At 50.2% G+C, this 25062-nt stretch overlaps 1 protein-coding gene across 1 annotated transcript in view; it reads left to right on the top strand.

Moving 5' to 3' along the window:
- Positions 1-25062, top strand: part of GALNT17 (polypeptide N-acetylgalactosaminyltransferase 17) — a 211584-nt gene that overhangs the window by 168817 nt on the left and 17705 nt on the right. The gene's annotated exons all lie outside the window — the stretch shown is intronic.

The following is a 25062-nucleotide window of genomic DNA, read 5'->3' as shown; positions in this document are numbered from 1 at the left end:
CAAGGCCATGGGTAACTGTGGCCACTGGGGCTTGTGGGGACTCTGCAGGAGGGCCTGGAGATGTGGGACCCCCCAGCCTGACCTTCTATACCCACTGAGCTCCCATCATTCAGAGCTGACTCTGGGGAGCAGCCGAGGGAGCTGGGAAAGGGGCTCAGCCTGGAGAAAAGGAGGCTCAGGGGGACCTTGTGGCTCTGCACAACTCCTGACAGGAGGGGACAGCCAGGGGGGGTCGGGCTCTGCTCCCAGGGAACAGGGACAGGAGGAGAGGCAATGGCCTCAGGCTGGGCCAGGGGAGGCTCAGGGTGGACATCAGCAGGAATTTCCCCATGGAAGGGGTGGTCAGCATTGGCAGGGGCTGCCCAGGGAGGTTTGGAGTGCCCATCCCTGGAGGTGCCCAAGGAAGGGCTGGAGGTGGCACTCAGTGTTCTGTGCTGGGGACAAGGTGGGGATGGGGCACAGCTGAGACTGGATGGGCTGGGGGGGCTTTTCCAAGCCTGGTGATCCTGGGATTCTGGGGTCATCTCTGAAGCGCCAGGAGGGTGCTGGAGTGCTGGAGGTGTGACCAAGGAAGGAGTTTAGATAACCCCACTCAGGTTTTGGTGATTCAGGTCCCGGTTGTGCAATGTCCCTAAAGCCACATGGCAGGGAGCTCCCCTTCAGGTGGGGCTGAAGGGCTGGGGTTGGGTTTGCTACTTCAGTAGTTTGTGATCACAGACTGCCAAAATGGTTTGGGTTGGAAGGGACCTTAAAACCCATCTCATTCCACGCCCTGCCATGGGCAGGGACACCTTCCACTGTCCCAGGTTGCTGCACAACCTGTCCAGCCTTGCCTTGGACACTCCAGGGATTCCAGCCACATTCCTGGTGGGATTGGTGACTGTACCTGAGTTTGCTCTTCCCATGACCCATTAGTGCAGGAGTGCTGCTCCAGCTCTGGCTGTGCTGCTGCTCCTCTGCTTTCCTGGCCTGGCGTTTGTTCAGAGGAACAAAAAGTGCTTTTTCACCCTCTTCTTCTTCCCTCCTGCACAGCATATCAGAGCAGGGCTGAGCCCACAGGGCTCACATTCTGTTCCTTAGAAAGAGTAAGGAGAAACTGGGTCAGGGCTTTGGCCTCACACTGCCCTTGTCTCCCTCTAGCCAACATGTCCTAAGGATTTGTTGTGTTGGATGAAATCACATCCAATATCCTTTATCAGCTCTGTTTTCAGAGTGACAGGGAGGGGATGTGTTACAGCATGTTTTATTTTATCATTTTTCTAAATTTGGCTCTTCTACAAGATCTGAGGACTCGCCGAGGCTTTTGTCACCTTCAGCATTCAGTGTTGCCTTGTAAGGGTGCCCTCAACATCTTGTGACCTCTTCTTTGCCCAAGAAAAACACTGGGATGGCTGTTCAAAAAGGAAAGCTGTTGGCTGGGTGATACCACAGCTGTTCCATCACATTGCTGTGACTGAACTCCTGTCCCTGGTGCAGCTCTTTCAAGGAAAACTTGCCCTGCAAAATGGCCAAGAGACAAAGCTGAATTAGTCCTTGGTGTGCTGAGGGCATGGAAGGAGCCTGGAGGAATCCCTGTGGAGCGTGGCAGGAGAGAGGAGGCTGTGCAAATCCATATCATAAATATCATATCATCCATCCCATGTCGTAAATATGGGATGTCTGAGATGTGGGGCTGCCAAGGACTTGACCCTGCCCCAGTGCTGCTGCCCGAGATGGAATTTTCTAGCAACAGCCTGGATAATTTCATGATCTCTGTTTCCAGGCAGTTCTATAAATCTGAATGAAATTCCATGAGGCAGTGGATTTTACATGTTTAAAGTATGAGCTTGGAACACTGAGTGCTTCAGAGTTTAGTTCCAAACTGAATTATGTTTGCTGTCTGCAGCAGGGCAGGAGGGGATTCTGCCCCTGTGCTCAGGTGAGAGCCCACCTGCAGAGCTGCCCCAGCCCTGGGCCCAGCACAGGCAGCACCTGGAGCTGCTGCAGGAGCCCAGAGGAGGCTCCAGGATGGGCAGAGGGATGGAGCAGCTCTGCTGGGAGGAAAGGCTGGGAATGTTCACCTGGAGAAGGATGTGGGTGTGTCCAAGGCCAGGTTGGACATTGGAGCTTGGAGCAGCCTGGGATAGTGGGAGGTGTCCCTGCCCATGGCAGGGGTGGCACTGGATGGGCTTTGAGGTCTCTTCAAACGCCAGACCATTCTGGGATTCTGTGAATTCCAACAATTTAAAGGGGGAATTTGTCAGCGGTGGCAGAAGCTGTGGATTTTTGGAGCCCAGACTGGGGAAGGAGTTCACTTCCAGCCTCTCCAGGGCACTCAAGACTGAGGAAAGGAAGGAGGGGCTCACCAGACTTTAACACTGCTTGGAAGCACAAAATAAAATCAGTTTTGTGATCTGGGTGAAATGTTTAACTCAACATTTCACATTATAAATGTGATTATAATAAAAATTTCACATTATAAATGTGATTATAATCAACATTTCACATTATAAAAAAGCCACTGCACTAAAAGGACATTCTGATGAACAGCCTTGGCTCTGGTGATGTCTCATAAGTGAAGCAGCAAGATCAATAAATCAGCCCTGTCTCTGCTTTACCTTTTCTCTTAATATCACAGTTGATGAGCGTTAAGTGCAGGCAGCTCAAAAAGGAGAGGACAGGACAGGGTTCGTCCCAGCAGTGGCAGTGGGGGACAACAGTCCTCTTACTGAAATCAGGAATGTGTTTCCCAAGTCTGTATTGAAGTCAGGATGACTGGAGAAGAGGACAACATGACAAGCAGGACAGTAAAGAGGATTTAAATGGCTGAAGAGCAGGGGTTTAAAAAGCAAGGGAACAAATTCCAGGCATCCCCTGTCACAATGAAGGGGTTTGTCCTCAAGGTTGTTGAGATAATCCCATTTTTCCTCAGGGCTTCTGTAACCTCCCATCACTCTGCTTCCCACAGCCTTTCTGTTCCTCTCTCCTGTCACTTTGAAGCTTCCCCTGCTTTGAAAAGCAGCTCCAGCATTTCCTCCCCTTGGTTCCCTCCCAGTGGCTCCGCACGGGGAGATTGACAGTGGCCTTTATCTGAAAGCAGAGGATGAATTTCAGTCAATGGAGAATGAGGGCTGCTCTCAGATTTCATTTTGTTTTCTCAGCCTGGTTAATTGTGGGCAGGAATTGGTGTGCCTGTCTGGGCACAGTGCTGCAGAAGCTTCCTTTCAGTGCCTTAATTGAATTCCTGTGTGCAGGGCACCGTTGGGATGCTGGGGGTGCAGAGCCTGATGGTATCACACAGGAGGGGCTGAGCAGCCCTGCACCAGCAGCATTACACATCAGTGCTTATATATGAGATATAACTATTACTGCAGATATTATTATATATATTAACTTCCTTGTAAAAGTCCAGACTGCCTTGTTTTTGGGAGAGAGAAATCGTGGCAGCATTAACGACCAGTTTAAATGCCATGAATTTCTTTGAGGATGAAGATTCCACGGACCAAGCCTTGCAGCAGCTGAAAATGCTGAAATTTGGGAGCCTGAAGCCAGAAACGCTGATGCAGCATAAAGTATTGTTTCCCTGGTTGCCTCCTGTTCACAGCTGTGATAAATTCAGAGGATGAATTGAACCCCAGCCTTTTCTCCTGCCTGATGAGATTCAGGTTTAACATCCCGGCCAGGTCCAGGCTTGCATTCATTCCAGGGATTTCATGAATTTCGCCATCTTTGCTGCAAAGCAGGGCTCCAAGGTGCAAAATTACTTTTCTGCAAAGTGAATGTTGTCAGTTTGAGCTTCCTGATTGGGAAAAAAGATCCATTTCCACGTCCCTTCTGAGCCTTTTGTAGGGAATTTGCCCATCTGGCCGTGGTTCTGTGCAGTCTCCTGGGTGCCTGTGAGCAGGCAGTCTTCAGCAGCACAGACTGGGGCTATAAATAAGCAAAGAGCAAGATTTTTTCTTTCCCCCCCCTGAATTCCTCCCACCCTTATTCTCTGCAGCAAATGTAATATTCCACCTATTTCCTGGGCACTGGAAAGGTCAGTCCTTCACACAAACCAGCACTGGAGTTGTGGCCTGGCTGTTCCAGGTTCCTTCTGGAATTCTGAACAATTGTTTTATCCTTTGAGTCCCCATCTTTAAAATGGGACTAAGGAGTCTTTTTCTGTGCCTTTTTATGCAGCAGAGAATATATTTGGGCACAATGCTCTGCAAATCCAGCTCGCAGTGAATTGCCACTAATTCCAAGAATAAAAATCACACGTTACCCTGAAGGGATGGTCGTGGAATCTCAGGATATCCTGATTTGGTGAGTGTAAGAGATAAAGGAATTGATGAGGTCCTTGGATGTATTTTCATGGATGTGAGCTTTGAGCTTTGTTGAAAATGAGGGTTTTTTGAAGGTCTCAGTAGCCAGTGCTGCACCAAAAGCCATCACAGCCCTGGCTGTGCAGTGGTGGGAGCAGCTTCTGGGGGTATTCTCGCCTGTTTGGCATTTACTGTTAAATATTCATGCTGTTATCAAACTGATATTAAAGGAAATCACGGAATCATGAAGGTTGGAAAAGACCTCCAATGTTTAAGTCCAACCTGAACCACAGAACCATGGCACAAAGTCCTACACTTTTGAACAAGAAAAGTTTTAAATATGACAAAATAGGCTTGAGCTGCTGTTCAAGTAGCTGGGAAGCCTTGGCAGGGCAAGAAACAAGGTCAAAAGTCAACTCCCTGAAGATCAACCCTGGAGATTTTGGGTGATGTGACTTTGCAGGGTGCTGGCGTGGCTGGGAGCCTGTGCTGAGCCAGGCACAGCCCGGTGCTGCTTCATCGGCTGCCCATTAATTATGCAATAACTCATCCCAGGCTAATTAAGCAGCTCAGTTTGTAAAAGAGGCATCAGGGAATTGGCTCAAGGGCCTTTGTGTGGAGAGCACAATGCAGTGTTTGGGTTGGGGCAGCCAATCCTTGTGATCCCATCGTGATCCCACTGTGATCCCATTGTGATCCTGTTGTGATCCCATTGTGATCCTCTTGTGATCCCACTGTGTCCTCGGAGCTAGAGCAGATCCAGGAATGTGCCTGGAGCCAGCAGGGTGGGCACAGGGTACCTGGCACCACCTTCCTGAGAAAATAGCACTTTCAACTGAAGCACCTTGGAGAGGGAGATGAAATGCTTCTCTTCAAGGTGACATAGTGCCTTCTGGCCTGGATCTGCACCCAAATTCCTGATGCCCTGATCATCCTGATCATCCACCTTTCCATCCCTACTGGAAGGAGTCCCTGCCCATGGCTGGGGCTGGAGCTGGATGAGCTCAGAGGTCCCTTCCATCCCAAACCACTCAAAGATTCTCTGATTCTGTGAATCTGCTGCCAGCCTGGTGAACGTGGCTGTTCCTGAGGGGAACAGCTCCTCTCTTAAAGAGCTTTAATAATCCTGAAATTTTGGCACTAAGTTGGGCTCAGGTTGCCTGGCTTCAGGGGGATCTGGAGGGGGCCAAATTGTGACAATTCTGTGGGTTTTTTTAATATAGAAACTGTCAGAGGGATGGAACTGGTCAGAAGTGGTCTCAGTCTGACTCAGTCCTCATCTGAAAGGCACAAGAAGCTCTTGGAGGGTGTGGAATTGCCAACAGCACACAAGAGTTGGACTGGTTTATCAAACACCCTTCTGATTGCTTTGGTCTGTTCATCTGGGGGTGTTTGGGGTGCAGTGGCAGGGAGAGAGAGCCCCACGTGGGAGCAGCCAGGAGGAGGGGAAGGCTGGAAGCAGAAAGGTGGGATCAGAGACTGACACTAGGGCAGGAAAACGCAGCAGTCAGTGCAAACAGGAGAGGCTCTGGGTGACCATTAAGTCTAATTAAACCAGACTTTTTTTGGCTCCAAGGGGTACCAGCAAAGATTTTAACGCGGTCCTGACCCCTGCTGAGAACCCACAGCCCTGCTGGAGTGTTTGTTGCTCTGGTGGCTGTCCCTGTGGGAGCAGCAGTGCTGTGTCTGCTGTGTTGTCTCTCACATGTGTCCGTGGGCGTCATGTGCAAATCACAGCTTGTTTACTTACCTTTCACAGAAACTTAGGATGAAGTGTGCCCACAAAAGGAATTAAAAACTTAGCAAGCAGGAAGGTAAAATTGTCCTTTCCAGGGGAGACATTGGGGATGACTGGCAGTCCTCAGTGTGTACCTGCGTTGCATCTGGAAAATATTTTGACAGTTCAAGCTGAAAGCAGACTTTGGAGTTTGAAATTTTTTTTTTGAAAGAACCATGGTGTGGAATGCAGCTTTGATGCCTTAATGGAATCTAGAGAGCTCAATAATATGTTTCAGGTTTGGATAAAAGAGAGGTAAAATTGCTTCCAGCACTTTCTTGCTCAAGAAAAACAAAGCCCAAATCATCTCTTTGTGATGTCTCATCTGTAGTAGTTCAGCAGTGTGATATCTAAGTGCAGCTTTGGTAGAGCTTGCTGAGACTTCTCAGCTCAGGAGGCAGATCCAAAAGGTCTGTGACATGCTCAGAGTTAGTTTATATTGACCTTTCTTTGAAATAAAGAACACAAACTGAAGCAAGGTCCCTGTGGATGGGTCGATTTTCCAGGATCATCTGCCTGTGACTCATTGGGACATGCAGGAAGTCAAGGAGAGTGGCAGGAATCTGTGTGGGTGAAGAAGGAGCTCCTGACATATAAAAATAACATTCCAAAGGTGAAAGCAGAGTCAGATCACTCAGGGAGAATCCAGACACGATCCAGGTATGTGAGGGTGGAATTGGAAAAGCCAAAACCCTCCTGGACTTGAATCTGGTGCAAGACCTGGAGGGCAACAACAAAACCTGCTGTGGGTCAGTCTGGGGTGGAGGAAGACCAGGGAAAGCATGGGGCTGCTGCTGGGTGGGGCTGGGCAGCTGGAGAAGGTCAGGTCCCCACCTTCATCTGGGCAGGCTGCTCCTGCACAACCCCAGTTTCCCAGCAGGGCCAAAGGAGCATTTTCATGGAGCTGAGATTTAACCCCCAAACCCCCCTCTGCTGCAGCTGCTAATTCCACATTCCCACAGGACTCCCAGGAGGAGGCCCCAGGAGCTCAGGCTGTGCATGGCACCTTTGTCATCCCAGCCCCAGGAGTTCCTCCCTTCCCTCTCATCTCTCCTCCTGTGCTGCTTCTCACCAATAGCTCTGTAAATTTTGGCCTCTTTTTTTAGCCTGCAGAGCATTTCCCCCATCTCTTTATCTGCTTTTTACCTGTACATCTTTATCCTCTTTGTGGAGACAGCCTCATCTGCAGGGACTGTGCTGCAGATAAGGAGCAGCAGTTCTAGGGGAGTTTAAGTTACTTGAAGATTAGGTGGGGATGGAGGCAGCCAGCTCCAGTTTATCTGCTGTTGCTCCTTGTTAATTGTCGCTGGAAAGAAAAGGGGTTTTATGTTTCCAGTGATGGAGAGCTGATAACTTTCTTAATTTTACAATCTCGTTCCACTCTCATGACTCACACTGGAAAGGAAAAAATACTCGTCTAAAAGATCGTGAGATAGCAGCTGAACAGCTGCTTTCTTTGGGCCAGCTTTCTCCCCCTCATTCCCAGGACAGGATGAAGCCAAAGACACAAATTGTCCTGCCAGCCTGAGCACAGGGTGGGGGACAGACACCCTCGAGCTAGCTCCTTGCTGGCTCTTTCCCTCTCGTGTGGATGGAGCTGTGTCAGCAGCATCCCAGAATCCCAGAATGGTTTGGGTTGGAAGGGACCTTAAAACCACCATGTTTGGGCAGGGACACCTTCCACTGCCCCAGGCTGCCCCATCCAGCCTGGCCTTGGGCACTGCCAGGATCCAGGGACAGCCACAGCTGCTCTGGGCACCCTGTGCCAGGGCCTGCCCACCCACCCAGGGAAGGATTTTTGTCCAGTCTCTGATCCCCTCCTCTGTCAGTTCAGTCGGTGCTCTGGAGAGGTTTGGGATGTGTTGTACTCCTGCAGAGCTTTTCTGCTCCTTTTTTGCTCCCCTTTTCCCTCAGCTTTGGGAGTGAACACTGCACCCAGGTCTTTTCTCCTCCATTTTGGCTGCTGGTAAAAATTATTGTTGGAAGGAGCTAAGGAATTTCTTCCTCCTCTTGTAGCCCTTTGCACTTAGTCATTTTTGTGAAGGAGGAATAATGATTTGCAGATGGCAGAGCAGAGCCCTGTAAGAATGTGCCTTTCCTTGGAATGTGTCTTTTTACCGTGGGTTGAAGCCAACAGATTTAAGAGTCAGAGTGAAATCACATGAGGCAGATCTGAGACTGCCAGATTGGATCAGCCCAGCTCTGGATTTTTGATTCCTCCTTCCCTTTGGTGGTTCCTGTCATGGAGAGTCTCATGAGGAAGTGCCCAGTGGTCCCTGGACCTGCCCTTCTCAGGGGTGTCAGTGGGTGCTGCCTGAAGGAACCCCTCCAGTCATGTAAATAATGGATTCACAGCTCAGCCTCTGAGGTTTGGGGCTCATTATTCTGTTTTTTAAATCCTCTCAGCATCCCAGTTCTCCCCAGTCCTTGTACTCCTTGAGTGAGTCACCGTTTGAGTTTTCAAAGATGTTTTCTTCCCGTGTTTTCCTGCTGGTTTCCTGCTGTTTTAGATCTGATTTGATGTTATGGTGTAGATGAGCTCAGAAACCTGTAATTGTCTGGGCAGCAGTGGCTGTGACAGTGTGCCTGTCACTGGGACTGTGTCTGTGCAGTTTGGGGTTGTTCCTGCAGTACCAACAGCGTAGGACAGCCCTGGGCCTGCATCCACAGCTCAGTCCCCTGGCTTTATGGCAGGCACAGTCTCTGCCGTGGCATCTGTTGAAAGAGAGTTGTGTAGAAATTAGCTGTTTAGTCTTAGTTAACCTAATTAGTGCAGGAGGGAGATGGTTGCTCCCCTGGGCGCAGCTCCAGCTGTGCCCATCCCTCTCCCTCCACAGCAGGGAGACCATCAGGGACCAGGGGCCTTTCCTGTGCACAGCCAAGGCAAACCAGATGAGCCTGGCTTAAAACCTGTTCCAACAAATCCCTGCCTTTGGAGGAGTTTGACTCTGCTGCTCCCACCTGCCTCCCGGGATGGTCCTGCAGGACAGGCATCCTCACTCACCCTCTGGATGTGTCCAGCCAGCAAAGACAAAAGCTTTTTTTTTTTTTTTTTTTTTTTTTTTTTTTTTTTTTTTTTTTGGTTAATCTGTTTATTCTGCCTAATACAGACTTAACTACAGCTCGAGCTTCTTGCTGGTGACTGAATATTTTAGTCCTTATTCAGTGTCTGGTGAGGTTTGTAGGAATTTTGCACTGATTTTGATAGGCATTGCCTTAGGCCTGAAAAATGCTGCTTCCACCAGGCACTCCCAGGAGTGTCTCCAGCAATCCAGGAGTGTGGGGGTGCCAAACCCAAGCTCTTCCTAAACAATCCCATGTGTGGATGAGCTCTGTAATATCCATCTCACCTCTCTGGAAATCTCTCTCTGTCTGGCCCCACTGCTGGGCTCTCTGTGGGAGGGACACAAGTGGAGGGACAGGTTTGGGTTGGAGGGACCTTAAAGCCCATCCAGTGCCACCCCTGCCATGGCAGGGACACCTCCCACTGTCCCAGGCTGCTCCAAGCCCCAATGTCCAACCTGGCCTTGGGCACTGCCAGGGATCCAGGGGCAGCCACAGCTGCTCTGGGCACCCTGTGCCAGGGCCTGCCCACCCTCCCAGGGAACAATTCCTTCCCAATATCCCATCCATCCCTGCCCTCTGGCTGGTAAAGTTTTTCTCCAAAGCAGGAAGGGAAAATGAGAAAAAGAATGGTTTTCAGCTTTCTTTTCCTTATTGGGGTGTGAAAACTCTGAGGTTTGGTTTTCAATTAGGGAACGGAGAAAAGGAAAACACTACCAGTGTGAAAATGAAATACAACAATGGGGTTTGGGCAAAGAAAAGCAATTCTGAGAAAAACAGCAACTACAGTTTCATTGTTCTGAGTAATTGTTGCTGTCTTTTGGAGGGAGTTGAACGCCCCTTAATTGTGGATTGCAGATGATGTGGGCTGTGACCCCTGACAATGCAGAAATTAATGCCTGCCTTCGGATCTCACATTTGTTTAACGGCTGCTATTAGTTCATTTTAAGGGATTTTACAGGTCTGGGACTAGTCCCAGGTCCCTCTGCCACCATCACACGATGCCACTGGCAGCACCAAGGATTGCTGTGCTTTGTGCATCGTGTGTGGGACCCAGCAAAGTCTGGTTTTAAGGCAGGTGGAGTGGAATCCTGCATGTCCTGCATGTGAGGAGCTGGGGAGAAGTTAAATCAGCTGGTGTGAGGCTGATTGCCACCATGGAGGGTTCATTGCTGGTGTGGTTGTGTGGGGCTGGTGAGCAGCCTCCACAGTTAAACCTGGGTGTGTCCTCCCAGTGCTCCCAGTAAATCACTGCAGTGGGTAGACTGGACAAGCTCCTTTAGTGCAGTGCCTGTGCCTCTCTTCTGCTGTGGTGCCTTATCTGGGACTGGTGAGGATGAAAAGGAATTTCCAGACTGTATTTTCATGGAAATGGAGTTCCTGGGGCCTGGTGGGTGTGCTGGGCTGAGCCTTGTCCACGCCATTGCTGCTGGGACCTCTGTGCCAGCCCCATTCTCTCTCTCCAGGCTGGGCCTGGACTCCTGGCCAGCACAAAGCCCAGGACAAGGCTGGGGTTTAGGCAGAAGATCACCCCCAAACACCCTCATGGCATCCTGGAGTCCTTTGGGTATGAAGGGACCTTAAAGCTCACCCATCCCACCCCTCCATGGGTAGGGACACCTTCCACTGTCCCAGGCTGCTCCAAGCCCTGTCCAGCCTGGCCTTGGGCACTGCCAGGGATCCAGGGGCAGCCACAGCTGCTCTGGGCACCCTGTGCCAGGGCCTGCCCACCCTGCCAGGGAACAATTCCTGCCCAGTATCCCACCTAACCCTGCCCTCTGGCAGTTCAAAGCACCAGGAGAAGTTTTTCCTGCCAGTTTTCTCTGGAGCACGGGGAGTGTGGGTCCCTGGGAGGCTGAGTCACGGCTCTGTGCTGGAGACATCTGTCTCAGCAGTAATTAGAGGAGATGAAACCCATCAGTGACAAGCTCTGTCCCAGCAGTTGGAGCTCAGATTCTCATTTCATGCTGCAGAAGGATGAGTAATTCTAAATAGCTCTGAAGACGTTTAAAAGCACCCAAACCATGACAGACAGCACAGAGCAAATGAGAACAAGGTGAGTTATTAAATGCCTGCTGAGCACACACAAAGGCTCATTATCAGTGAACACTGATACAGGAGCTCTGTGTGTTGTACCTGTGCTCTGCTCCCCGGGGCGGGGCAGCTTTGGGGACACCACACCTGAGCCCTTCTTTCCCAGCAGCTCTGTGGACTCTGGGTGGAGCTGGAAACAGAAGTTTGGCTGCTCTGTCCTGGTGCTTTCAGCAAGAAACCCTTCATTAAAAATGCAGGGGAACCACTGGGTGGTGGAAGGAGTCTGTAGCCTCAGACAGAAGGCTTGGAACACCCCAAATTCCACGGAGGGGCAGGAGAACTCCAGCCTGTCCCTGTCTGAGCTGCCCATGGCAGTGAGGAAGGTGTGAGTTCCAGGCAGGATTTATCCCTGGTCCAGCAGGATGTGGATAACTGTGCTTGCCAGAGCTTCTTTCCAGGGGGGGGTCAGTGAGCAGCTCCCAGTTAAACCAGTGAAGAGCTGAGAGGGGTTTCCAGCTCCAGAGCCTCGAAGGAGCAGCTCCTTCTGCACCTGAATGCAGCTTTTTAATTAAACACAAAGTTTTGCCAGCATTTTGTGCCAGGAGTGCCAGCCCTGGTGGGGGCTGCTGGTGGCATTGGCACTGCAGAGTTCAGGGGCTGGGATCCTGCCCAGGGCTTTTGGAGTGCATGGAAGTGTTTCCATTTTCCTTTAGGGACTTGGCTCACACTTTCCAAGTGTAATTTGAAGTGGAGCCAGAAAGTGGCCCAGGTCTCATTTTTAAAGGGAGTTTGGTTGAAGGCTTTTCATTGCTTTAAGTCCTGCAGTGACTTTAAGACTGCCTGGTGACTCAGAGGGAAAATCAAATCAAATAAATAAAATAAAATAACCTTAACATGCTGGCATGACTTGCAAAATGTGAGCAGTGTTAGAGAAGTTCTTTTCCTGTGTGATTTTGCAGGAACAAAGGGATGCACCAAAATCATCCCCAAGGCTGCAGCAATGAGCACTTTCTCCAGCAGAAAAGTTTAGGGATAAATCTGGGAGCAATCAAAGTATGATCTTCTGATTTTCTGCTTTGTTTCCATCTATTTTGGTTCTGTGTGTTCACAGGAAATTTCTGTATTTGTTATTTTACATTTGTGCCAAGTGCAGGGATGCTGATGAATTAGGGACTAATAACAATTAGTGTTGAAATCTTAACAAATGAGTGAGGAATAAGTCATAATTTTGGTGTGACCTGAGGACACAGCACTGCGCATTGTCCCTTTTCTTCTGCCTTGTTCACTTCCTACATTCTGCTTTCCAAAACTCATCATTTCTATTTGGGTTTGCAAACGCATTTCAGAAAAAACCCTGAAAAGTTTCCAAAACTGAAGTTCAGAAATGTAGAGTTAATGAGGATGTTTGGTTGCACTAAATCTGAAATTTTGCTCCATTTCACTTTCATTATCAATTATTGAGAGTTTTGAACTTCCTGCAAACCTGAAATGCAGACACCCTCCATTTTGATGAGCTCTAAATGAGGCTCTATCCATTCTGCTGAAATGCTCCATTTCCTTTTTTGGCAGAATTTCACTGGAGTCACCAGTGAATTCCAAATTTTTTAAAGATAAAGAAAATTCCAGATTTTTAAAGATAAAGTTTTAGATGCTTTTGACTCATCTCTATTTTTCAGACATGGGAAGACTGAATTCACAGCAAATCCCCATCAGGGAAAAGTGTGAGACCAGAGCAGGGATGTTCATGTCCTTTGTTTTCAGGGTCTCATAGATCAAGTCATAGGATCATGGAATCTCCTGAGTGGGAATGGACCCCCAGGGATGATTGATCCTGTCCCTGCACAGACACCCCAACAAGCCCACCCTGGGCATCCCTGGGAGCTCCTGGAGCTGTGGCAGCCTCAGGCTGTGCCCATTCCCTGGGGAGCCTGGGCAGTGCCCAGCACCCTCTGGGGGAAGAATCTTTCCCAAAATCCAACCTAAGCCTGCCCTGCCCCAGCCCTTCCCTTGGGTCTGAGCACACGTGGCTATAAATCTGTGTCTGAGGATGTTCCCTGTGCCTCTGCTCTGGGTTTTGGAGCCTCTGTTGTTGTTTGAAAGGAATCAAATAGGAGCTGCTTCAGCAGGGAAGTTATTAGTGCTGGGTGCCCTTGAATGGCAAGGCTCGGATTTGGAGGAAAAAGCTGAAATGAGACATTTTCCATTTTATGATTCTGTCTGTGGAGAAAGTCCTTTTAATCTCAGTTTAATGAAAGTCGGCTCAAGACGTGTGAGTGACTGGGAGTGCTGAGGAGAGACAGGAGCAAAGCTTGAGGGGGGCTCAGAGCAAAATGAAATTCTCCCTGAGATGAGGCAGAATTTGGAAGGGGATGGGTGACCACCATCCTCCTGATTGGAGGGACTTGCTGCTTCATTTTTCATTTCATTATTCATTGGGGGATTCCAAGCCATTTATATTGGATTTCCATATACAAGATGACAAACATGGCAGAATGAATTAAACCGGTGACAGGGACATCAGGAGCTCCCACCTTCTCCGGCCTTTCAGACCAAAATTACGGGACACAGTCTGGCCCTTTTGCTGGTGTGGGGATGTCCTTCAGCCTCCTGCCCTTGTCCTTTCCCCACAGCCTCTCTCCTGGTGCAGAGGTGGGATGGGCTGGGGGTGTGCAGAGCACCCACCCATCCCCCGGGGGCAGGGGGCTCTTCTGTGCCTTGATCTCAGCTTCACTAATGCCTCACAAAAGCCCATCAGAGAGCCCCACCCAGCCTTGCCCATCCCCAAGGGGTACCGGGTGACTTTCAAAATACCACTCCAGACAGGACTGTCCCCTCTGTGGGCCGGACTTGGAGAAATCTCTGAACAGCTTTGCCCCAGGAACTCGGCCGGGTGCGTGGGTGACATCACGAGGAGCTTTAGCCTCGCTGCTCTCTGAGGACAGCATATCTGCTGGCAAAGCCACTCTGTCCCCGTGGGGTGGGACAGTCAGTCCAGGCTGTTGTCCCTGGGAGATGTCCCTTTCCTGGAGCAGCAGCAGTGCCTTGCTGGGTTTGTGTCCTGGCCCAGAACCCAGCACTTGCTGCCTCTGGGTGTTGGTGCCACCAATGTCCTGCAGATGGGCTGGGGACCCCGTGTGTGAACAGCTTCAGTGGGGAGGCAGAGCCTGCCCAGACAGCCCAGGAGCTCCTGGGGGGCTGTGCCAGGTCTGCAGTACCAGGGTGCTGTACAGCTCCACCTACACCCCATGGGCTCCTGCTTGTCTACTTTTCCCCATTTGTTCTTCCTCTGGAATCTCTCCCTCTGCCCCCTGTTCCCTGGCAGCTCACTGGAGCTGCAGGGGCACAGAGAGCTGCTCATGTGGGACAATCCCAGACTGGTTTGGGTTGAGAGGGACCTGAAAACCCCCTTGTTCCACCCCTGCCATGGGCAGGGACACCTTCCACTATCCCAGGGTGCTCCAAACCCTGTCCAGCCTGCCTTGAATTCTTTGGGTGAGGAATCCATAAGAAACCCACGCTTTTCCCTGGACTCTGCTGTCTGGCTCTAATTGAAGGAACAATTCTCCTCCTCAGCAGCCTGACTTCCTTCCCTGCCTGCTCCTCAGCCCTCCACAGTCCTGGAGCTGTAGGAAGGGCAAGGGCTGGAGGAAATGGCTTTCCCCAGGACACTGAGTACACAACAGGGTGTGTCATAAGCTGTAAAAATGATCTTCCTGGAAATGTCTGATGAGAGAATTATCATTTCCTCCTCTTGGTGCGAGGGGTTGAGGCTCTTTTCAGGGGAATGGCAATCGATTCCTTCTGTTAGAATCGAATCTCTGAGTGTGTGAACTACTGTGAATGTGCACAGAGAAATAAATAGAAACTAAATAACTCATTGTTTTTATCAACTGGCTTCCTTGGGAAAAAGAATTCCATAGGAGCTCTTTTATGGCCCCGTAATAGAAATTTGGGTCAAATCTGACTGCATGGTGGGGCTGGATCACTTCCACTGCTCTTATCCCTTAATTGGGAGATGAAAGAGAAGAGGAGGCAGGGAAAAGATAAGAACTGGGATGCTGTTATTAAAATGTAATCTTGAAATTAGCCAGGGCTGGATGAGATTTAGTGCTGCTAACTGGGCTGGCAGAGCCTTTCCAGGGAGTCAAGACATTGTTATTCTGTAGAGGGATGTTTCTTTTTCAATATTTATTTATTAATTTATATTTGTTTATTATTTGTTGAGGGATACATTAATTAGTGATTTTTAAAAAGGGTTGTGCTACAGAAATGGATGTTGGTACAAATGGATGTTGGGTGACCTTAAATAATGACTACTACGTTGAGAACTTTGAACTGAAATTCTTAAAATTTTTTTGTTCTTTAGAGAGACTTTCATACAGGAAACAATGAGGGAAAGCCCAGCAGTATCCAAGGAGTAAACAGGATCCTGTCAGAGAAATGCAGGAAAGTTCTTCCACAATCTCCGTTTTGTGTGTTTCACACAAAATAAGTAATATCAGGTCCTAAACTTTGTAAATAAATCAATGACCTGAGGCCACGATCCCTGCAGAGGTGGTTTGGTTTGCTTTGATCCAAAGCCTCGGGATGCAGCTCGTGCAGAAATGACTGTTTGCACCAATATCCAGCACAGTTTAATTCACTCCAGAGATTTGACTGCTCAGAAAAACAGGGCTTTTATTGCCTGTCAGGATTCCTTAAGGTTTATCCCTCACACTTGGCAGTGTGCCTGTGCTGCTCAGCTCTCCCAATTCAGCTCCTCTGGTAGACCTTTATTGGAAGTCTTATATGAAAGTAGAGGTTGAGCTTTAAAAGCCTCCAGCTTGCCACCAACCTTTGTTCTTTGAGACCCCAGGCACAGCTCAGCTCCTTGTGTGCTGTTTTGCCACATGACCACAAGGAATTTGTCTCCTGATCCATCTCAGCATCACACAATGGATGATCCCATCTCCTCCATGCTCTAAGGAACATAGAAAACATCCCAGACCAGGTTTTCACTGTGGTACCTGTGGACACTGACTGTCCAGGAGCTCCTTCACAGTGTTTGGGAGGAGAGTAATTAAAAAGAATTCTTAAATGGTGCACAGTGGTCTAACCTGGAGAAGTTTCTGACGGGATCTTCTCAGCTGGGGTAATTCACAGGACATGGAGATGGAGATTAGAACATCTGAAAAACACTGCAATAGACACTGAAGTTTAAAATGTCCCTAAAAGAAAAATTCCTGCTATTCCAGGACCTTGAGCAGCCCCCAGCTGGGGTGGGACTGCCAGTGCAGCAGGAGCCATCCCCGAGCTGTGACAGCTCTGTCCTCCTGACTTGCCTGAGTAAAGGGAGAGGACAAAGTTAAACAGCCCAGAAGGAACTTTCAGGCTGCTCAAGGGAAGAACCAAGCCACGATTTCACACCTTCCCTCCCCAGACCCAGCAGTGTCTTCACTGGGACCTCCATACATCCATGTCAGGCATCTCTTTACAGGAATTGTAGGATGTTGTAGCAGCCCTCTTATTAGAGGATAAAAATGAGCTGAGGCACACTCCTTGTTAAACACAGCATAAAAAGGATCCTGGTTTATTCCTCTTCATGGCTCAGCCATCCTGATTCCGAGTGTTCACTGCTCTAGCTGCAACAAGCTCCTCCTGTGGGTTTCCCTTGCAGCCTCTGACTGCTGCTTATTTCCTGCTAAACTTCGACTGCAGGTATCAGTTTGCAGACAGTGACTGCAGGCTTTTACCTAGATAGATCATGACTGCAGGGATCAGTGTGCAGACTGTGACTGCAGACCCAGACTGACCTCACAGCAGTGATTCTCTCCCCAGGATCCTGCTTCATGAGTCTCTCCTTCATGCTCCTCAAGGTTCCTCCTCCATCATGATTCTCCCCTCACCAGCTCACCCCCTCTTTCATTTCACTCATCCTTACTGGATAGAGCTGTGACTCATCAGGGTGAGGCTGTACTGGGTAATTAACACAGCTGTCACTTACCAGGGGTGAGGTCTCCAGTGTTCCCTTCTCCTACTGTAGGATAATTCAGGCTGGAAGGGAGGTCTGGGGTCCCCTTGCAGCCCAAAGCTGGCCAAGCCCAGCATTGGATCAGCTGTGCCAGGATCAGCTCAGTCAACCCTTCCCTGCCACATGTGGGGACACGTGAGTGGGAGTGGGCCCAGCTGGAGGTGGCAGAGGTGGCTGTGGCTGTGCAGGGGAGTGGCTCTGCTGTCACCTCAGATCTCCTGGTGGAGCTGGGACTGAAGGTGCTCTTGTCCCCAGGAACTGGGTCATCCCAAACTGCAATTTCAGATGTGTTCTGCCTGCCTTGGCTGGGCTGGGTTTTGCTCAGAGAGGGCCCATGAGGCTGCTTAGGAAAACCTGGAGTGTTTTCCTAAGGTCTGTGATTCTTTAATTGTGATTAATAATGTAACTCACCCTAGATCAAAAAGGGGATGAATTGACCAAGATCTGTTTACATTTCATGCCACCAACACAAGGTCAGTTCAAGTGGGGGATGTAAACCTGCAGGTGCCTGGGTATCCATCACAGCCCTCCCAGATCCTTTCTGGGGTCAGCACCAAGCTGTTGCTGCTCTGCTTAGACAAGAGAGGCTGAAACCCTGGGAAAGACACTGAAGTTGTGCTTCTGGGCTCAGGGAGGGCAGGAATTAACATCCAGACAAGACTTAGAACCAGATTAGATTGAGTGTTAGTACCATTAATAATAAAAATGGGTTCAGCTCTGCTTTTAATCAGTTCTGTGTGGAACAGGAGGAAAAAAATAATTTTGAATCAGGTACATTTTTGCTTCCAGCCTTTCCAAAACTGCCTCTCAGCTGTTCCTGGCTGTGCTGGTGGAAAGGTTGTATTTCTGGCTACTGTGAGAAGTTCAAGAGCTCAGAAATCAGTGGCAACTCACCCAAAGTTTGTCTCCACCAAGGAAATGCTGTGGGTTTTGTCAAACCAACATCTCACAGTGAGCACAGGCCCTGGTCACTCGCTCTGGGAACACCTGGAGATGAAAGAGAGAGTCCAGATGTCCACCAAGGTCTTGTGTTCCATGGACAGATCAGCTGTCATCACCCTGAATGCTGCCCCCAAATTCCCCATCTGAACTCCATCTCAGAGGCTGCTCTGTCCTGCTGGGAGATGTTTCAGGAGCTGGCCATACTTGAAGGAGCTGCTGGTGCCACCAGGATGGGAGGAGCAGCAGTTGGGAGGTCATTAACCCCAGAGAGCCTCTTCTCAGGGCTTTTCCAGGGATTTACGGGAATTTTAACATTTGGAGCTTTTTGGGAGCTCTGTGACAGTCACTTATCAGGGAGTTTGCTGATGGGACTTTCAGAGCTACAGAGATTACTCAGGCTTTAAACACGAACTTTCCTGCTTGCAGAGTCTTCATTATTTCCAAGGACATGATGGCTACACTGGAGACGGGATTTTAGCTCTGCCAGGGAAAACAAGCAGATGGTGGAGAGAGTGGCAAAGCTGTGGCAGAGCTCCTGGTCTGCAGCCATCTGGTTTGGAGCTTGGCTGGACATTTCCATCCTGCAGCTGGGCAGTGGCAGGAACAGCCCATGGATACAGATCTGTCCTGCAGGAATGGGCACATCCTGCTGCCCCTCCCCAGTGAGGGATCCCACATCCCTCTGGCCCTGCCGGGCATCGCTGCAGGGACAGCTGGTGGCAGTGCACTGTCCCTGGGGCTTGGCAAGACTCAAAAGTAAGTTTGGTGCTGTCTCCCTCTGAATCTCCTGGACATCTGGGCATTCCCTCCTGTCTGACCCAGGATCAGCTGAAATGCAGCCATGGGGTTCACAGTGTCCAACTCTAGGGCTCCTGTCACAGCAAGGACCTGGAGCTGCTGCAGGAGCCCAGAGGAGGCTCCAGGATGAGCAGAGGGATGGAGCAGCTCTGCTGGGAGGAAAGGCTGGGAGGGCTGGGAATGTTCACCTGGAGAAGAAAAGGCACTGGGATGACCTTGTTGCAGCCTTCCAGTGCCTGAAGGAGCTCTGGGAGAGCTGGAGAAGGACTTTGGACAAGGGATGGAGTGCTAGGACACAGGGAATGGCCTCCCACTGCCACAGGGCAGGGTTGGATGGGATACTGGGCAGGAATTGCTCCCTAGGAGTGGGGCAGGCCCTGGCACAGGGTGCCCAGAGCAGCTGTGGCTGCCCCTGGATCCCTGGCAGTGTCTAAAGGCCAGGTTGGACAGGACTTGGAGCAGCCTGGGACAGTGGAAGGTGTCCCTGCCATGGCAGGGGAGTGGGACAAGCTTAGGAAACATCATAAGTGTGGCCTTGAGCATGGACAAGGAATAAAATACCTCATGTGTGTCCCTGTGTGTCTCTGTGTCTCCCTGTGTGTGTCCCTGTGTGTCCCGTGTGTCCCTGCATGTCCGTGTGTGTCCTGGTGTGTCCCTGCTCACTGTTACATCACCCAGTCTCCACACTCAGACCCTGCCTCTGTCCCTCCCTCTGCATTTTCCTTCTCTGGACTCAGGAGCTGCTCTTTTGGCAAATTCCTTGAGCAGTTTTCCTGTGGGATGGGCAGAGTCACAGCCAGTCAGACCCATGCAGAAATGCCCACGGAGGAGCTTGGCTCCCTCCCAGCCCTTTCCCTTCAGGAGTGGTGGGAATATCTGTAATTACAGATCACAGAGCAGTGGGGATGTGCTGGAGTCACAAAGGCTGGAAGCAGCTCCATGGAGCTGGGTGCTGTCAGCTCAGGAGCTGCTCTGTCCCTCAACTGCCTCTCTCCGCATCAATAATTCTGTTTCAGAACCTTCTCATGGTTCCAATGCTCCCTGGCACCTTCCCCCCTCCTCCTGCCACTCACCACATGGAATCCTGTTAGGCTGAAGAACTGGCTGTGGATTATTTCCTCCAAAGGCTTTTTGTGCATGAAAAATAGATCAAAATCCTGGGGAGCTATTCATGCTGGTTTATTTTTATAGCTCTGACAGAAATGGTAATAGGAAAATGAGATCAAGATGGTTTTGGTACATTACTGGCAATAAAATAATAAAAAAAGAGCAACCTCCAAGCAGATCAGGGTCAGATCCTGCAGGTAATTTCTGTGCTAGGAGTGCACAAAGCCCAGCGTGTTCAGCTCCTTCTGCAGGGCCTCCAGGTATTGTGGATGCTGTTTTTGAGGCACTTGTCTTTTATGAGTCTGTAATAATCTTTGCATTATGCTATTACAACATAATCAGGTCCTTGTCACACTGCCAAGGCTGAGCAGATAACATCAGAGCACTGAGGAATTTCAGCTCTAAACTCATTAGGACGACCCAGATTTGTTCCACGATATTTCCAAACCTCTCTGTGCTCTGCAGGGATGTGCTGTCAGCCAGATGGGGGCTCAGGAGGCAGATTTGGGCTCCAGCAGAGCCTGGGAGTTCTGCTGGGAGAAGGCCTCTCCAAGGTGGGATCTTAAAATACTCTGCTCCTCTTTTTAAAAAATTAACTTCTGGGAGCACTAAAATGACAAAGCTGTAGTGGCTGTGGGTGCTGTAATTTCATGTAGCAGAAATTCAGGTATCACTCCTGATGCACTGGGAAATGAGGTGCAGTTTTCCAGCAGTTCTTGCAAGCCTAGGGCATGTGGACATTCATCATTCCAGAGGACCCTCCCCATCCTGTGCTTTGGGATCAGAATCTTTGAAATGCAGCTTCCCACCAAGTTTCTGATGGATCTTGTTGCGTGATGAGGTCAGATCATTCCCTTTTGCAGTGATGCACTGTTTAGAGCAGGTTGGGTTGCATTTGTTGGAGAAGCACAGCATAATTTTTTCCTTGGAAAAGCCTCCAGTCTGAGCAAACTCCATTTCAGTGTGTGGGAATGCTTCTCCTGGGGAATCCCTGCTCTGCATGCATGGGAATCTTGCTTTATTCTGACCTCTCAGTATGTCAGATATTAAACTGCTTATGTTGCTTGAGGATGAAAAGTGGTTATTACCTATTTTTGCTGCAGGTTAAGGGTTCTGGAGTGCCTCTGATTCTACTCTCCTTTGGCATTTTTAGTTGCCATTACCAAAGGAATTAATTCAGGAAAGGTGGACATTGGGACACTGGAAAATCTGGACATTTCTGTTACTGGTCTGGCACAAGACAGACAGGAACCTGTCAAAAGTGTATCACCCATGAGGCTAAAACAGGAGCAAAGGAGAGCCAAAGAAGAAAAACAATTAAGTTCTTAAAATGTGTTCTAACTCTCTCCTCTAACTTCCATTGTCTGCTGGAGTGGATGTCGGCTGGGATGGGCAGGTCCATATGAAAATCCCATTTTAGGGAGATGGCCCATGGATACTGGGCTGGATCTGGCTGCTTCTGATCCTCCCAGAAAGGTTTTTTGTAGCCTCAGGACAGAGGAAAGAAATCTACAGGTGCAGCAGGAAATTCCTTTCCTGTTCCAGCTGCAGGACCTGGGGTCTCCTTGACTCCTCCCTGCAGGTCTCCAGGATAATTCCTCAGTTGTTCAGGATGGAGCTGTGCAGGATTTCCAACAGAATGCCCAGGTGGGTCCATCCAGGGCTGCTGCCTCTGCCAGGGATGTGCCAGAGGGTTTGGTCCTGGCACTTGGAAATGCTTCTGCATCCCCTGGCTCTGGATGTGGGCTGGGTGTGACCTTGCTGAGCCTCAGAGGTGGCACAGTCACTGCTTTGGATCAATCCCCCACCCCCAGGCCTGATGTGATCTGTGAAAATCCAGATTTTCCTCTTCCCGGAGTGCTCGTCCACCTGCAGAGATCAAGAGTTCCAGAGTTCCCAAAGGCAGCTGATTTCCCTGCCTTTGTTCCCCTCTGTGTGTGGTTTCTCAGCTCCCCTTCATGTGATTCCACTGCTGAAGCTATGCAGGGATGGTGACAGGAGACAGTGGCACTCCTAGAGCCTGGAGGAGCACTCCAGTGATGATTTAGGATCCAACACCCATCTCTATGTAAATATATCCATGAAAAATGTCAAATACCAGCCAGCCTGCCAGGTGTGAGGGTTCTGGAACGGGACTGGCGCCCATAAAGGACCGCCAGCTGATGATGGGGAGGTGTTTATCTCCCAAAGCTGGGGTTGAACAGGCTGCCTGGGATAAGGGGGTCCCACTGCTGCATTCCACAAGCCTTGTGCCAGGGAAGCAAAGGGAGCACAGAGGTTTGGGGGAGCAACTTCTCCATCCCAATCCTGGCAGCAGGAGCTTGGCTTGGGGACCTCCTCCCCTGCTGTCCTGTGGGGACGAGGGATGGGGCAGGGCCCAGGTGGGAACAGGAAGGATGGGAGTGCTGGGAATGTGACTGTGCATGTTGTTTGTTCCCACAGAAGCAGTAGTTTGGAGAGATAAAGCCTCTCAGAACTTTACAGGAGAAATTATTCTTTCTTTGCCTTTTCTGCTGTTTCTGGGTTTAATTATTTAGCCCTTTGTTATGGTACGTTGTGAATTATTTAAGCTTGCCCCAGTAATTGTGTTTTCCCCCTAACTTTGGAATTTACTCTTCAAAGGAGAGAGGGGAGCAAAGATAAGGCAAAGCTGCTAAATGGGAAATCTATGGCTAATTAAGGCAGGGGGTTGCTAATCACCTTAGAAATGAAGTTATCAGCTGAAAAGCCTAGAGTGGATGGAATCAAAGTTGGGAAGGGTTTTCCCCTATTTCCTTCTGTCACAATGCATTGAAAGATTCTAAGTTTCCCTTGCAAACACGTCCTGACACCATTAGATGTTGTCTCTTTGCATTAACTGCATAGCTCCAGCTGGTCCAGGATAGATTTCAGTCTGAATAGTTCAAATTCAGCTCTGAGAAACAGAGGCAGGGTTTCATGGAGCTGTCAGTGCCTGTCATGGATGTCACACCGTGCTCCAGCCAGGACACACAGCCAGGACTCAGGGTGGTCACTGTCCCCACTGTTCTCTGGGCACCCTGTGCCAGGGCCCTCCCCACCTTCACAGCCAGGAATTCCTTCCCAATATCCCATCCAGCCCTGCCCTCTGGCAGTGGGAAGCCATTCCCTGTGTCCTGTCCCTCCAGCCCTTGTCCCCAGTCCCTCTCCTGGAGCCTCTTCAGGCACTGGGAGGAGCTTTAAGTCTCTCCAGAGCCTTCTCTTCTCAAGGTGAGCAGCCCCAGCTCTGCCAGAGCACTGGAAAAGCATCTTTGCCTTTGCAGCTGAGGCCTGGGGTGTGCTGGCACAGGAGCTGCTGCTGGGAGCTCCCCGTGCCCAGGGAGCCCCAGGGCCTCCCCTGGGGCTCTGCTGCCCCACGGCATCCCTGCTGAGCCCTGTGCCAGCCTGGGCTGGCCCTGGCAGGCTCTCAGGTCCCACCTGTCTCACAAACACTCACACACCCACAGCACCGCTGTCTGTGCCTCCAAAGGGTGACTGGGAACCAAAGCTGGCTCATCCCAGCCTGGAGCACAGCCTGTCACAAGGACACCTCCTGATAGCCAAAGTTTGCCTCCCACAGGGACACAGGAATTTGGAGAAGGCCTCTGAGTCCAACCATTCCCCAGCACTGCCAAGGCCACCACTGAGCCTGTCCCCAGGTGCCACATCCACGTGAGCATTTTTAAGGACACTGACTTCACAGATGGTGATTCCACCTCTGCCCTGGGCAGCCTGTTCCAATAACTGACAACCCTTTCAGGGCAGAAATTTTCCCAGTTTCCACCCTAAGCCTCCCCTGGCACAAGCTGAAGCCCTTCCTTCTTGTTCTGCCACTTGTCAGCTGGGAAAAGACACCGATCCCACCTGTCTTGAAACTCCTTTCAGCTAGAAAACAAGAAGATCCTACTGAGCCTCCTTCTCTCATGTGCCAAAGCTCCTGGAAAGGAGATTCAGCAGTGCAGTGTCAGCTATGCTTGGACATTGCACTCCCCAGGACAAGTCACTGTTTTTCCATGTGGAATCCTTAGGACAGTCACATTTTCCTTGGAAAAGAATTACGGGTGTATTCTCCAGCAGCTTTGTGCAAAACACATCAAAGATCTCTGGGTGATGGATTTGTTGTCTGTTTCTCTGGGATTCCTTCACTAGAGTTTGGTGTTAACTGGTTATTTATAAATCCCAGCATTTCCCACGGGTTTGATTCCTCCTGTGTGTGGATTGATGGAGATGTTATTGACTCACCCTCATTTTCTGAGGGGACTGGGTCTATTTTTAGTTCTGTATCACTTCATGGGTGAAGGAGTGGCAGTTTAACTGTGTGGGAATGGGAATGGCAGAAAACAGGGAAAACTGGACACTTGCTCATCATATTTAACTGCTGAGCTCACCATATTTAACCTTACTGTACCATGAGCTTCTGAGCATGGCTTTGTGTGAGGAGGACAGTTTCCAAGGAATGGAGGGACAGGACACAGGGAATGGCTTCTCACTGCCAGAGGGCAGGGCTGGATGGGATTTTGGGCAGGAATTTGTTCCCTGTGAGGGTGTTGAGGCCCTGGCACAGGGTGCCCAGAGCAGCTGTGGCTGCCCCTGGATCCCTGGCAGTGCCCAAGGCCAGGCTGGACATTGGAAGGTGGGGACAGTGGAAGGTGTCCCTGCTATGGCAGGGGTGGCACTGGATGGGCTTTCAGGTCCCTTCCCAGCCAAACCCTTCTGGGATTCTGTGATTCCATGAAAAATCCAGTAGGATTCTTTAGCAGGGAGGTGCTCTGTGTGTTAGAGGGCTTTGCTTGGATCAGTTGCTGCTCAGTTGGGACACTAAAGGTTCCCAAGGACCCTCCTGCCCTCCCGACTGGGTGCCATGGGGTGAGGTCAGGGCTGGGACATCAGGGCAGTGCCTGTCCTCATGCTGGGAGGGTTGGATCCATTGGGCCCTTCTGGATGTGTCCTGTGGGCACCAGGAGAAGGAATTCTGTGCCCTTGAGCCGTGGTCAGGGCTGAGACCTCACTCTGGGCTCATGGGGCAGGCACAGCCCCACAGCCATGGG

The sequence above is a fragment of the Prinia subflava genome, chromosome 8 (assembly GCF_021018805.1).
Source record: "Prinia subflava isolate CZ2003 ecotype Zambia chromosome 8, Cam_Psub_1.2, whole genome shotgun sequence".
Taxonomy (NCBI): domain Eukaryota; kingdom Metazoa; phylum Chordata; class Aves; order Passeriformes; family Cisticolidae; genus Prinia; species Prinia subflava.
Note: the sequence above shows the minus strand (reverse complement) of the source record. Positions and strands in the feature narration are given on the sequence as shown.